At 40.3% G+C, this 12,112-nt stretch overlaps 1 protein-coding gene across 1 annotated transcript in view; it reads right to left on the minus strand.

The window, feature by feature from the left end:
• Positions 1–12,112, minus strand: part of LOC117415382 (cadherin-23-like) — a 185,392-nt gene that overhangs the window by 142,340 nt on the left and 30,940 nt on the right. The gene's annotated exons all lie outside the window — the stretch shown is intronic.

The following is a 12,112-nucleotide window of genomic DNA, read 5'->3' on the forward strand; positions in this document are numbered from 1 at the left end:
TTGAGGTTACAGTGCAATGCCTGGCCTCTCCAATCCTGCTGTCCATCTTCCCCACTAAACAGGGAGACCATGGTGTAATTAAGATGTTAATTTCTCCTTGTCTGCAGCTGGCCTTAATGAGTCTCTACTTTAAAACTGTGATGTGTAGGTATGTGTGTGTGTGTGTGTGTGTGGGTGTGTGTGGGTGATGCCGATTTAAACAATGGTGTTATAAATGGCTCAGGGTTGATTAAGTCACAAAGTCACCCTCTGCAGAGCGGTTGTATTTCATCTTGGAGCAGTTTACCATGGTGAATCAGCAATATAGGAAGGCCAGCTCAGATCACAAAGCTTTAGAAGTTCTTTAAAAGATGGTTCTTTCAAAGCAGCCAGTTCTGAATAAACTAAAGTCTCCTCAATTGAGAACGGCTCCATGAATATCAAAATGTCTTATTCATGAAAACAGACTTTGAATCAAGAGGCAGCTTGCACTTACAAGGCCATGCATGTGCGTCGGTGTGCGTTTTAGGATAAGATAGCAGTTGTCTACTGAGGTAAACATTGGGGAATGGAAATACTGGAAATGGATACCAGTTGTGCAAGAACATATGAATATGACATTAGAATACGATAAGTATCTGGTCACACTGTAAAATCATTGGTTCAACACTACAGCGAGTGAACATATTATTCCTTGGTATCAAATACACGTAGAATAACAGATGGGATGCAGTGAGTTACAAGGTTAGAATTGCATCGAAGGGTTCTGGTGACATCATAAACCAGAACTCTGAGATGCAATTAGAACCTAAACGAATTCACTTCAGCCCCATTTGTTATTTTTTTATATATATATGTATCCTAAGACTTAAGGTTTATACTGAATGCTTTTTTCTTTGTTGTATTTTTTTAATGGTTCTATTGTGGGAATTTAGTGGTATGGGTAATTTTAATATCTCAGCAGTTATAATAAATTGTAACGGGCAGTGTTGTGTGATACTCCGATAAGGTCAAATTAAAAAAAAAAAAAAAAAAAACTTTTAGTAGAAGAATTTACTAAAAATGTAAAATTGAAGACATTTTTCATATTGTAATAAATTGTCAAGTGATGAACCCTGGATCTCATACATCATCTACAAGCTAATAAATGCCTAGCTTACAGAAAGCTGCTGGACACCACCAGCAATTATGAAATGAAACAAGCCCCAGGTAAGTGCCAGACTAGACTGTTCTGAAGCTCTAATTAGCCTCAATAATCACACACCTCTATTAATAGACTGCTCTTTCAGCAATATTATGAACATTTTAAAAAGCACACTAATTAATAACACGATTTATGAACCCCCGGCTGTTTTTAATGAGATTTATGCAAATAGAGCCGTTTTCAATGCAAGCTATAATTTGGATGAAGACAGTGCAAATTAAGCATTTTACTACCGATTCATTTATTAAAAAAAAAAAAAAAAGTATGTATATGAAATATTAAATGTTAGTGTGAGGGGTTTCTTACAGACATTAAGAGCTTTTAAATGACCAGTGTTGGTAATATTTACATAACGTTAATGTAAAACTTACAGGTGGGAATAGGTGATGCATTATGAGCACAAACAATTTTACAGTACAGTTTTCATGTATACTGTTTTTTCTTATTAATTTTTCCTAATGCTTCCCCACATATTTGGATATTCGCAGGTTAACCAGCGTTCCAAAGTCATGGACCTATTTCAAAACAGTCCCAATGCCATGATTCATAACATTCTAACTCGAAGATCAAGACTGCTTCACTACAGAATATCAGATTCAAGAATGAGGAAAGATAATAAATAAAAATAAAAAAAATCACCAAAAATGAATCACTCAACACTTGAATTGTCACGGAAAGTTAAGGATGAACTGCAAAAATAACCTTATACATACAAATGGTGCCAGGGTAGAAATGACCATACACATGGTGGGAGAGTGGGTATGAGGTTCTGCAGTTCTGGAAAGTTGAGAGGGTACAGTATGCAGAATGGATTAATGTGTGTGTTCACAGAGAGTGCTTTGTGCTGAGCCTCACTGACAGGCCTCAAGAGGCTGAGAGAGCCTTTCAATCTGCTTCAGCCCCGAGTTCAGAACCAACCTGCCAGGAGATTGGATATCAGCACACTGCACATGCATGCAGCAGCCCAGCTAGGCACTTCTCATCACAGCGAGACCACACTGCGCCCTGATCTCAACCTCCACTACTAATGCACCCACCAGGGGACTCGTGTGCGTCACTATGTGTGTGTGTGTGTGTTGTGTTAGTCTCTCCTATCACCCCTCTTAAGATGGCAGCCTGTGTGCTACGTCTTTGTCTGTCTGTCTGTGTGTGCTTGAATGAAGTATATTGAGTGTGTGTCAGATTGTGGTGTGTAGCTGTGTGTTTGTATGACGTGTGTGTCATAAGTGTGTGTGTCTCAGTGTGTGGTGTGTGTCAGTGTGTGGTGTGTCTCAGTGTGTGGTGTGTGTTTGTATGAGATGGGGTGTGTCAGTGTGTTTGTTTGTATGAGGTAGGATGTGTGTCAGTGTGTGTGTCTCTCAATGTAAGGTGTGTGTCGGTGTGTTTGTGTCTCAGTGTGTGGTGTGGGTCAGTGTGTTTGTATGAGGTGGGGTGTGTGAAAGTGTTTGTATGAGGGGTGTGTGTCAGTGTGTGTGTTTGTATGAGGTGGGGCGTGTGTCAGTGTGTGTGTGTGTGTGTGTGTGTTTAATCTCTCTTTTCACCCCGGTGAGGATGGAGGTCTGTGTTTGCTGCTCCTTTGTCTGTGTCTGGTTATCTGTGCTGTGCTGCTGAAGCAATGAGCACCCTGATGAATGAGGCTATTCAGGAGAAAGTGATGCCGACATTACAGTTATGAATGATGCAGCAGTGGTGAGCATTAAAATGCTGACCCCTCTCTTTTTCAACCTTGTTTTTCAAACAAGAGTGAGTAATGTTTCTTTAAGCTTTCCAGGTATTTCAACTGCAATTTCTTCTTTTAAGTTTTACATTTTCAAGCATTAGTCTTGAGCTACTCAAGCGCGAGCTGTGCTCTAGTTCTGTGCTAGTTTTGTGCTAATCTGATTTGGGGTTTTACAGAGAGAGCACGTTATTATTATTATTATTATTATTATTATTATTATTATTATTATTATTATTCATTTCTTAGCAGACGCCCTTATCCAGGGCGACTTACAATTGTTACAAGATATCACATTATTTTTACATACAATTACATTATTTTTTAACACATTATTTTTTACATACAATTGCCCATTTATACAGTTGGGTTTTTACTGGAGCAATCTAGGTAAAGTACCTTGCTCAAGGGTACAGCAACAGTGTCCCCAACCGGGGATTGAACCCACGACCCTACGGTCAAGAGTCCAGAGCCCTAACCACTACTCCACACTGCTGCCCTGTTATGCAATTGTAAAGGAGCTGGGTAATCGAGTGTTCCAGCCAGTGCCACTCCACAAAGTTAGATGAGCTCAGGCCACATGTGACCACGGTTTATTTATTTATTTATTTAATTTTCTGTTGTAGTTTTCAAAAGCACTTCTGTGTATAGTCACATCCACTACCCTCAGTGGCTACCTCACTGGTACTACAGACACACCGGCAAATAATACCAATGTGTCTGCAGCAGTGTTTTCACTGTACTTTCTGTTCATTGTGTGTTTTACAGCACTTGGACTACTTTACCCTCGTTCAAGATAAGAATCCAGACATCATCCTACGTGTCAGTCTTGTGCTATTGTGCAAGGTTGTATGTTCAATACAAGTAAGGCCTGAATGTATTTTTTTGCATGCCTGAAAATAGACCATCCTCTTGACGCTGGATGACAGAACTCTTCCCCAGTAGGAGTCCAACACCCTCAGTGCTAGCACGCTGCCACAGCTCAGCATACAATGGTTCAAAATGTGTGGGATATATCAAGTTCTTGCACAGAAGGCTTCAACTTACATAAAATAATATACTGTAGCTGCTGAGAGTTTGAGAGCAGGTATGGATCTGCATGCCAGTTGCTGCTGCAGGACTAAAAAACGATTTGTCTTCGAGTGTACTAGAAGAGACAGATGAACCACAGCTGTGCTTGGAACGGGACGACATAACAAATTTACCAGGTTATTTTATTCTTTATGCCTTTTTTAAACACAAGTACAAGTGTGTTAAATCAGGACCGAGCGGACATGAATCGCCCCAGAATCAATAAACGTGGCGCTTTGGCGGGTCCCGGGAGGCAGCGAGCGCGCTCTGCTTTATTGATGTTGCTGCAACCTTTGTTCTGCTGTTTGATGCGATGAGTTCAGCTCTGCGAGCAGGGCTGTGATTTAGTGTTGCTGCCTCGCTGGGGTGGCAGTGGTGCCCAGGGCCCCCGGGACACGGATTACAGACACCCACCCCCACCCTGCAGAACACACAGGGAGAGAGAGACTTGAAATGTCCTACTTTAACACCCCTTATAAAAGTTTACCATTGTATTTTTGCAGTTTTCCCCCATTATTTTCCCACAGTTATACTACACATTTATCACAGTTTACTCCTGTTTCCCATGTTTATTAATATGCTTATCATACCTCGCTATTCTTTACAATGCTGACCTATGCTTTACCATTCATTTTGCTTTATTACACTTTGATATGCTTTTACTGTGGTAAGCTTTTATAAGGGATTTCTGTAACTCTCCAGGGATTTAATGGCAGTTAAAATGTTTTCATACAAATATCTACATTTATTGTGAGGAATAATAAGCCTGGAGAGCCATGTCTGACTGGTAAGAGCACCAGGATCTGATCTTCATGTTATTTACAGTAGCCAGGAGCTCAGCTTCTGGTTTTGAATGTGTGTTTGGTCGAAGGGTCTGAACTACAGTACCATAAGAGAACCAGTGATTATGTTGCTGATTAAACCCTTATAAAAGTTCCCCATAGTAAAAACATAGCAAAGTGTAATAAAGTGCAGTGAAAGCATGAAGAAGCAAAGATTAAACTATGTTAAATGCATAGCATAACCATGGGAAAAACATGGGAAAAGTGCAAAATACAGTGCAAAAAATAGTGTGGTAGACTTTTATAAGGGAAACCTCACTCGTTTAAAAAATGAAATCACCCAAAGGCTCTCGGATACACAGCAAATGACACTTAAAGCCAGGAAATAAACCCGGACAGTGAAGGAAACCTTTCGCACTGGCGCAGAAGCAGATTTTTTTTAAAGGCTTTCTGTGTGACCACAAGGTCCCGTTTGTTTTAAAGCCTGCCTTCTTTAGTTTGCTACCCTTAAACACAGAGGCAGATTGCCGTGCTTAAACATAACATAAGACACAGCACAGTATATAATAAGCAAGAATCACAGGAACAATTTCATTTTGAAACCCGAAGGGAGGGGAGGGAGTGAGCGCAGAGCTTAGTCAGTGTATTCCTGCATACCGCGGTGTTTTACAAATGACCCTGTATGCCAGGTTTTCCTAATGGTGACACTCGCAAGACTGGAGGGGACATTAATAAACGTTGAGAGGGCGACAGTGAGGTTGACTGATGGTGTGGCAAGTGAGCTTTAAGTGACTCCTGTGTTTCACAACACACACGATGACGAGACCTTGAGAGTGTGGATATTAATTCAGGAGATTTATGGCTAAATCTGTCACGGATGGGGAAGCTTTCGCTGCCTGAAGGTCGTTTTCTTAGTGATAAGTGCTGAGGAAGAAGAACACTTTTTTTTTTGGTTAAATAATTTAAAATGTAGGGGGAAAAAAGTACCGATATGAAGCTCTTTTGGTGTACAAAATTGTCTCTCTTGGTGGTCTTGTTTTTGAACTTGTTGAGATCGAAGCAGAATTGATTCCCTTGCTGTGCGAAAACCAAGACTACAATTATGAGGAAACCAAGACAAACAGACTTACAATTAGTTTATCAGCTGTTGAGTTTATTTCTCAAAAAAAGAAATGATTATTTCGGGGGTATTTTTGTTGTTTATTCATTCAGATATTTTACTAGGAAAACAACACTGATGGGGTGGGGGGTGGGGTTCATGTCAATATGCATTTTAAGGCTTTACATAAATCATAAAATATCAATAACATTCATCCCTCCGTGACGACTGCAGATTCAAAATTAGAGCACTCAGTAACATTATCATTATACAGTAGAGAAAGACAAACAACATTTTTTTTATTCCAGGACATTTAGAATTAATAAAACGAAATGTAATTACGGTTAGCAAAGTAATGACGTGCGCAGGCTATACCAGGACGGTGTTGCATTTAACTTTGCGTCTTGTAATGAAATCAGAAGATAGATAAAGACACAATGTTGTTTCCCAGATCCTGTACTCAGGCTTGTTTGTTTATGCTAAGGAGCCCGTGGGTTTTAAAATCAGTGTCTGTCCGACACCATGGCTGGTCATGAGGGGAGCAGTTAGTGCAAAGAAAGGCAACCCCAATAATTGTAATGAAATACATTTCACTGTACTTACCAAATAACTACAGTAATTCGTGATTTCTTGGAACGTGTGGCCCTGCATGTAACTGAAAACGTTACTGGAAAACTCTTTGAAGAGGCAGAGCCATTTGAAATATCTAGCAACGATAGAGCCTATTTTCATCAAGATACTCGTCCTCCTCCCCGCTCATCAAGAAACTCCAGACAGGTATCTATTTTAAAAACAATCAGATCTCTTGATTCCAATAGTAATGGCACCATTGGAAGCTGTTACGATGACACAAAAATAAAATAACGGTTTCTTCTGATTGTCAAGGGCTAGTGCAAAAGGCAGTTTCCGTCACAGAGACAAAAGGATAATGTTGCTTAGAGTCGAGTGATAGACATTTCTATCAGAGGAGCATCAAGCCTGCGTCGTGCTTCCGCGGAAAACACAAACCTAACACATTGACCATGCTCTGATCTAGCAGAGCAGTCATTCCTTACACTGAGGTGAATATCTCAGCGCTACAAGATTATTAGGATCGAGCTCAAAAGAAAAGACACTGACAATCAGGTGAGGGTCAGGTTAATTAACCATTCAAAGTAAAACAAGTAAAGAAACAGCCGCTTGGATTTGCAGTGACTGCTGCTTTTCTTCGAGAACAGCAACACACACATATGACCCTCAGCTGTGGAAAGCTTGATCCAAATAATTGAATAATCGTGCAGCATCACAATATACAATGCCGTCAGTTTCCAAATTACCTTTCCAGCAATGCCAATGGTTTTGTACCAAGGGGCCACAGTAGCACAGTAGCACATGGGCACTGTCTGATTACAAGTATTCAGACAGTGTGCGAATAAACTTTGTTGTCAGTGTCTTAGTTAAAAAGCATTGATTTCTGGATTTCCAATAAGGTTTTGTTTTTTTTTGTATTTCAAGATGAAAAGAGAAGCAGATACTGCTTATGGACAAGGCTTGCCTGTGAGAATGCACTGCAGCAAGAGCACTTTGATTAAAGCTATCAGGGGAGGGAGATTACCAACTATCCACACTAGCTTTGGGAAATTAAAATTCAAAGACCTGCACTGATCCACCGTTATTAATAAACCTGGGGGTCTGCAACAATCTCTGGATATTTTTCATTCATGCAAGTCAGCTGTGAGTGTTTAAGTGTCCAGCAGGTGGTGTTGGTGTAGATATTTAGGGTTGGTTTGATGTAGTGTTAGGGTGATGAAAATGAGCCAAGATGTGTTGGTTAGATTTCTGTTTAAAATTAGAGATCAGGTTTGGGATCAGGTTTGAGCTGGTTCGAGTTTGAGTTTGAATTTGACTTCGGAACAGGGTTTGGGTTTGGGATAGGGTTTGGTTTAGATTTTAAGGTTAGGGTTAAAGCTAGAGTTAGGGTTATGGATAGGGATCTCTCCTAAAGGCAGTTTAAAAGCCAGTTAAATATGTCTGTCTGTCCGTCGCTCTAGTTCATGAAGGGTGCAAGAGTACAGCTGGTGGGGGAGTTGGCATCTTCAATTTTATTAGCCTGCCCTCACAAGCAGTACTGAGGTCTGCCCCTCCATCTGCTGCCCTCCCCTCCTTCCTCTCCCGTCTCATCCCCAGAGCCATTCGATCATCCTGCTAATTATTTTCACATTGAAACGAAGCTCGGAGCATGGAGCGAGAGTCTCGGACTACTAGCCAACGATACTGTGTGGAATAATTTGAATCATTTATCTATCTCACCGTGTTTATGCATGTCAGTGAGGGTTTCACTCTGTGTATGTGTGTTTGTATGTGTGTCAGAATTAGTGATTTTGTATTTGTTTGTGGTATTATTATTATTATTATTAAAGCAGAATGCATTTTCTCATTTGCATACAAGTCCTTCTCTTGTTTAATGGGATTATAGGGAAATTAAGCCTTATTTTTTGTATACATTTTTTGCAGCGTTTGTGTGTTTATGGTGGACACATACATGTTGTTGATGAACATGTGGACTAGTGTGTGCAAGACCGTTATCAGCAAAGTGCTGGTAGAGCAGCAGAGGCCTTCTATGGAAAGTATGCAGACAGGCCAAAGCCAAGCCATACCAGAGCAGTGTCCCATGAGGTTACCAAGTGTCACGCAAATTACCTTGTGCCAGACCAGTGGCAGGGAGCTCAATTTAGAATCTGTCAGAAGATTGTTTATAACCAATTATAACAGATCCCTAAACAAAAGCATCAGTTACCAATGTTTATTATCACTATGATGCATTGTTTATGACTCACCATGTTTACATTGGAGTTTATTTGTTTGAGTTTGTGTATTTGCGTCTGTACATGTCTGTATTTGCGTGTGTGAGTGTCTGTGCCTGTCCTGCATTTGATCTGCTAACAAGCCACGCTTGTTTTATGAATTACAAATTAACTAATTATCTGTAATGCTCATTAGCTGCAGGTCCTAATTAGCAAAAATGAATATTGGTTTTGATAAAGATGTTGGCAGAAGCAAATTGGCAATTGACCTTCTCAGCCATTCTGGAGCGAGACAGAGAGAAAAAAAATTGGAAAAGACAACTCATGTCTGACAGCCAAACAGTAAACATCAGTAAGATAGAGAAGGCTCCATGTCCTCTCCCCTTCCCTCTGCCTGCCTGAATGTCTGTCTGCCTGCCTGCCTTCCTGTCCACCCTTCCATCCATTCACAGAGAAGGTTCAGTGAATGTTTAGTCCCTGACAGCACTGGAGACTGATGAAGTAAGTCTGTCTGTCTGTCTGTCTGTCTGTCTGTCTGTCTGTCTGACGGTGGTAGATTTAGAGCAGGTTTTATTTCAGTAGAAGGTGGATCGGTGTTTGCCTTCCTGCAGTTGTTCAACGTGGTCTTGGCGGTCACCATTTAAAAACATGTATTTGGTGTGAAATGAAGAACAACTACTAGATCCCAACCCGGTCTCTCTGCATTGGCATCTTCCATAACTAGAAATACAAAAAAAAGCTAAAATTCAATGACAAGTTCAAACTAGAAGTCTTTCTCAATGTCTTCCGTCTCTGCTTTGGTAGTAAGTTGATATTGGTACCTCTACACTAGCAGGTTGGTTTGCTCATTGAAATCTTTCTCAGGTATTTGAAGAGGTGCCAGTCATTCTGCATTCAGTAATCAATCCCAGTAATTGTTGGGAAAATGATAATCTCATTCCATCAAGAGACAGACAAGTTGTATGTCCTACATTGCTTACGGAATACCTTCGGCTGCTACGGTAAAAAGAGGCTGTGTTCAGTTAAGGACCAGATTACATTACAGATATAAAACATATATCGAATCCCAACAAGTAAATAATAAAGATGGTAACACAGATGATTTCTACACTTGCTGGATACCTGTCCAAGGACTATACTGTCATCTTTGATTCTGAAGCAGGCCGCGGAAAAAGCATTCTGAGATCAGGCATCTCTACTTTAACCACATTTGATTTGCTAAGACACACAAGATTCTTTAAACAACTCACGAGTCACTACGTTAATATGAAGAGGACCCGGAACAGCAGTAATGTTATTCTCAACATCATCTTCACGTTCAGAAAAACAAACACAGGACCTGCTACTATACTGGACCCAGTGACGAAACCCCCCACCTGGAACCATGGTCAATATGCGTAAAACTGCCACCCGATCAATTAATTCCATGTAACAAGGGTATGTGACAATTTGTCAGGAGAAATGTCAGCTTTCATAGAAAGGACACACTATCATTTCACGATGTACAGACCATGCTAGACACATTTATTTAAAAATAGGGTTTGATTTACTGCAGTAGTTATGAAATGGAAGGTATTTTAAATGAACAGGTTAAATACAAAAAAGTTACACCCACATACATATAAAGAAAAAAACACACACAGATTCAAACTCACACACACACACACACACAGACACAACCCCCCCTCCCCACACAAGACGCACAGACACACAAATACAGTCTATGTACACACAGACATATATACAGACACACACAAATACACAGTCTATATACACACAGACACATGCTGCTGCAGTCCGCTGATGTGAGAAGCTCAATTTAAAGGTCTATTGCTCTCTCAGCCTCTCTCACACATATCAGAGTCTCCAGACCCCGAGATAAGACACCTCAGGCAAACAACACTCCTCCAGACTCACAGAGGGAACTGCACTAGAACTGAACAGGAGCTCTTCAGCTTCTGGAATGCAGAAGACAAAAAGTTTGGATCAGGGAGCTAATAAAGGCACTGGCAGAAATGTCAGGCAAGTCTCCCTGACTGACATTCTTTTCAAGTTTTACCTCATCATTTTTGATTTATTGTTTAAGATAGCGATAAAACATCTGGAACTTTCTCTTCTTCATTCAGACATTAGAAAGGCCTGGTGGAACAGATTGTTAACCCTCCACTGCGTGATTTAGAGTGAATTCCCTACGTTTATATGCATTCATTTTGAACACACTTTAGATTATGGGGCATGCATAACCATGTAATAAGGTTATAGCTGGCTAACTACAAATGTTTCCTGCTCTAACATGGTGTGCAATGACATGGAAATGACTTGTTCCATGCTGTTACCATGTAATTACATCTGGCAATAAGATGAGCATTTCTGTTATTGCATAGTAGCTACCATGTACCAGGGACCACTGGCAGTTACCCAGTTATTACAATGTAATTACATGACTGTTCAGGTCATGGAATCTAAAGTGCTCACTTTATTTTTGATGAGAATCAGGTGGGCGGGTTGGTTTTTGTTTAAATTTGTTTTGGCTCTGTGCATAACAATTGAGCCATCTTTTTTAAGAAATATTTATTATTATTATTATTATTATTATTTGTTTATTTAGCAGACGCCTTTATCCAAAGCGACGTACAGAGACTAGGGTGTGTGAACTATGCATTAGCTGCAGAGTCACTTACAATTACGTCTCACCCGAAAGACGGAGCACAAGGAGGTTAAGTGACTTGCTCAGGGTCACACAATGAGTCAGTGGCTGAGGCGGGATTTGAACCGGGGACCTCCTAGTTTCAAGCCCCTTTCTTTAACCACTGGACCACACAGCCTCCTAACGTTTAATGACTGTGTTTGTCATTACAAAACCGGAGAACAGCTCTTTCATTCATTAACCTCTTTTTGCTAATGAACCGACACTAAACATGCCAACATTTGTCATAATCTACATTCATACATATGATCCCAGGCTTCAAAACTCTGACACACCAACTGGCTAAAAATATGTTCAATTCTGCATATATGCACTAGTGCAAATAATGAATTTCCCAGTTCTCTGGGTAAATATCGGGGTAGTACTGGGGTAGTGGCAGGAATACAGCTCACTTATATACACTGTGCATTCTCACAACAGAAAGTCAACCTGTATCGGTACCACAGCATTTATAAATGACATAGATCGATCTACCAAATGTAAAAGCACGTTTTTTCTTTAGCTGCTTTTTTTTTAGGTCAGCTTACAGGTGGAAAAAAACAAACAAACCAACAAACAATAAAACTATAAAGCTCTTGTCAGTAAAATCTGAAAAATACATGGAGCAGAGAGCCTGAAAGTGAGGGGGGAGAAGTGAAGGGAATAGCATTCTCACATATTATACTATACTGTATGATATAATACAGTCTAATGGTGTTATCCACTGACCTTACCTCAGCTGGTCTCCCTGATCTCACTGAATTATTGACCAGGTGTGCTTTTATTCTAGG

This window comes from Acipenser ruthenus, chromosome 7, assembly GCF_902713425.1.
Source record: "Acipenser ruthenus chromosome 7, fAciRut3.2 maternal haplotype, whole genome shotgun sequence".
Taxonomy (NCBI): Eukaryota; Metazoa; Chordata; class Actinopteri; order Acipenseriformes; family Acipenseridae; genus Acipenser; species Acipenser ruthenus.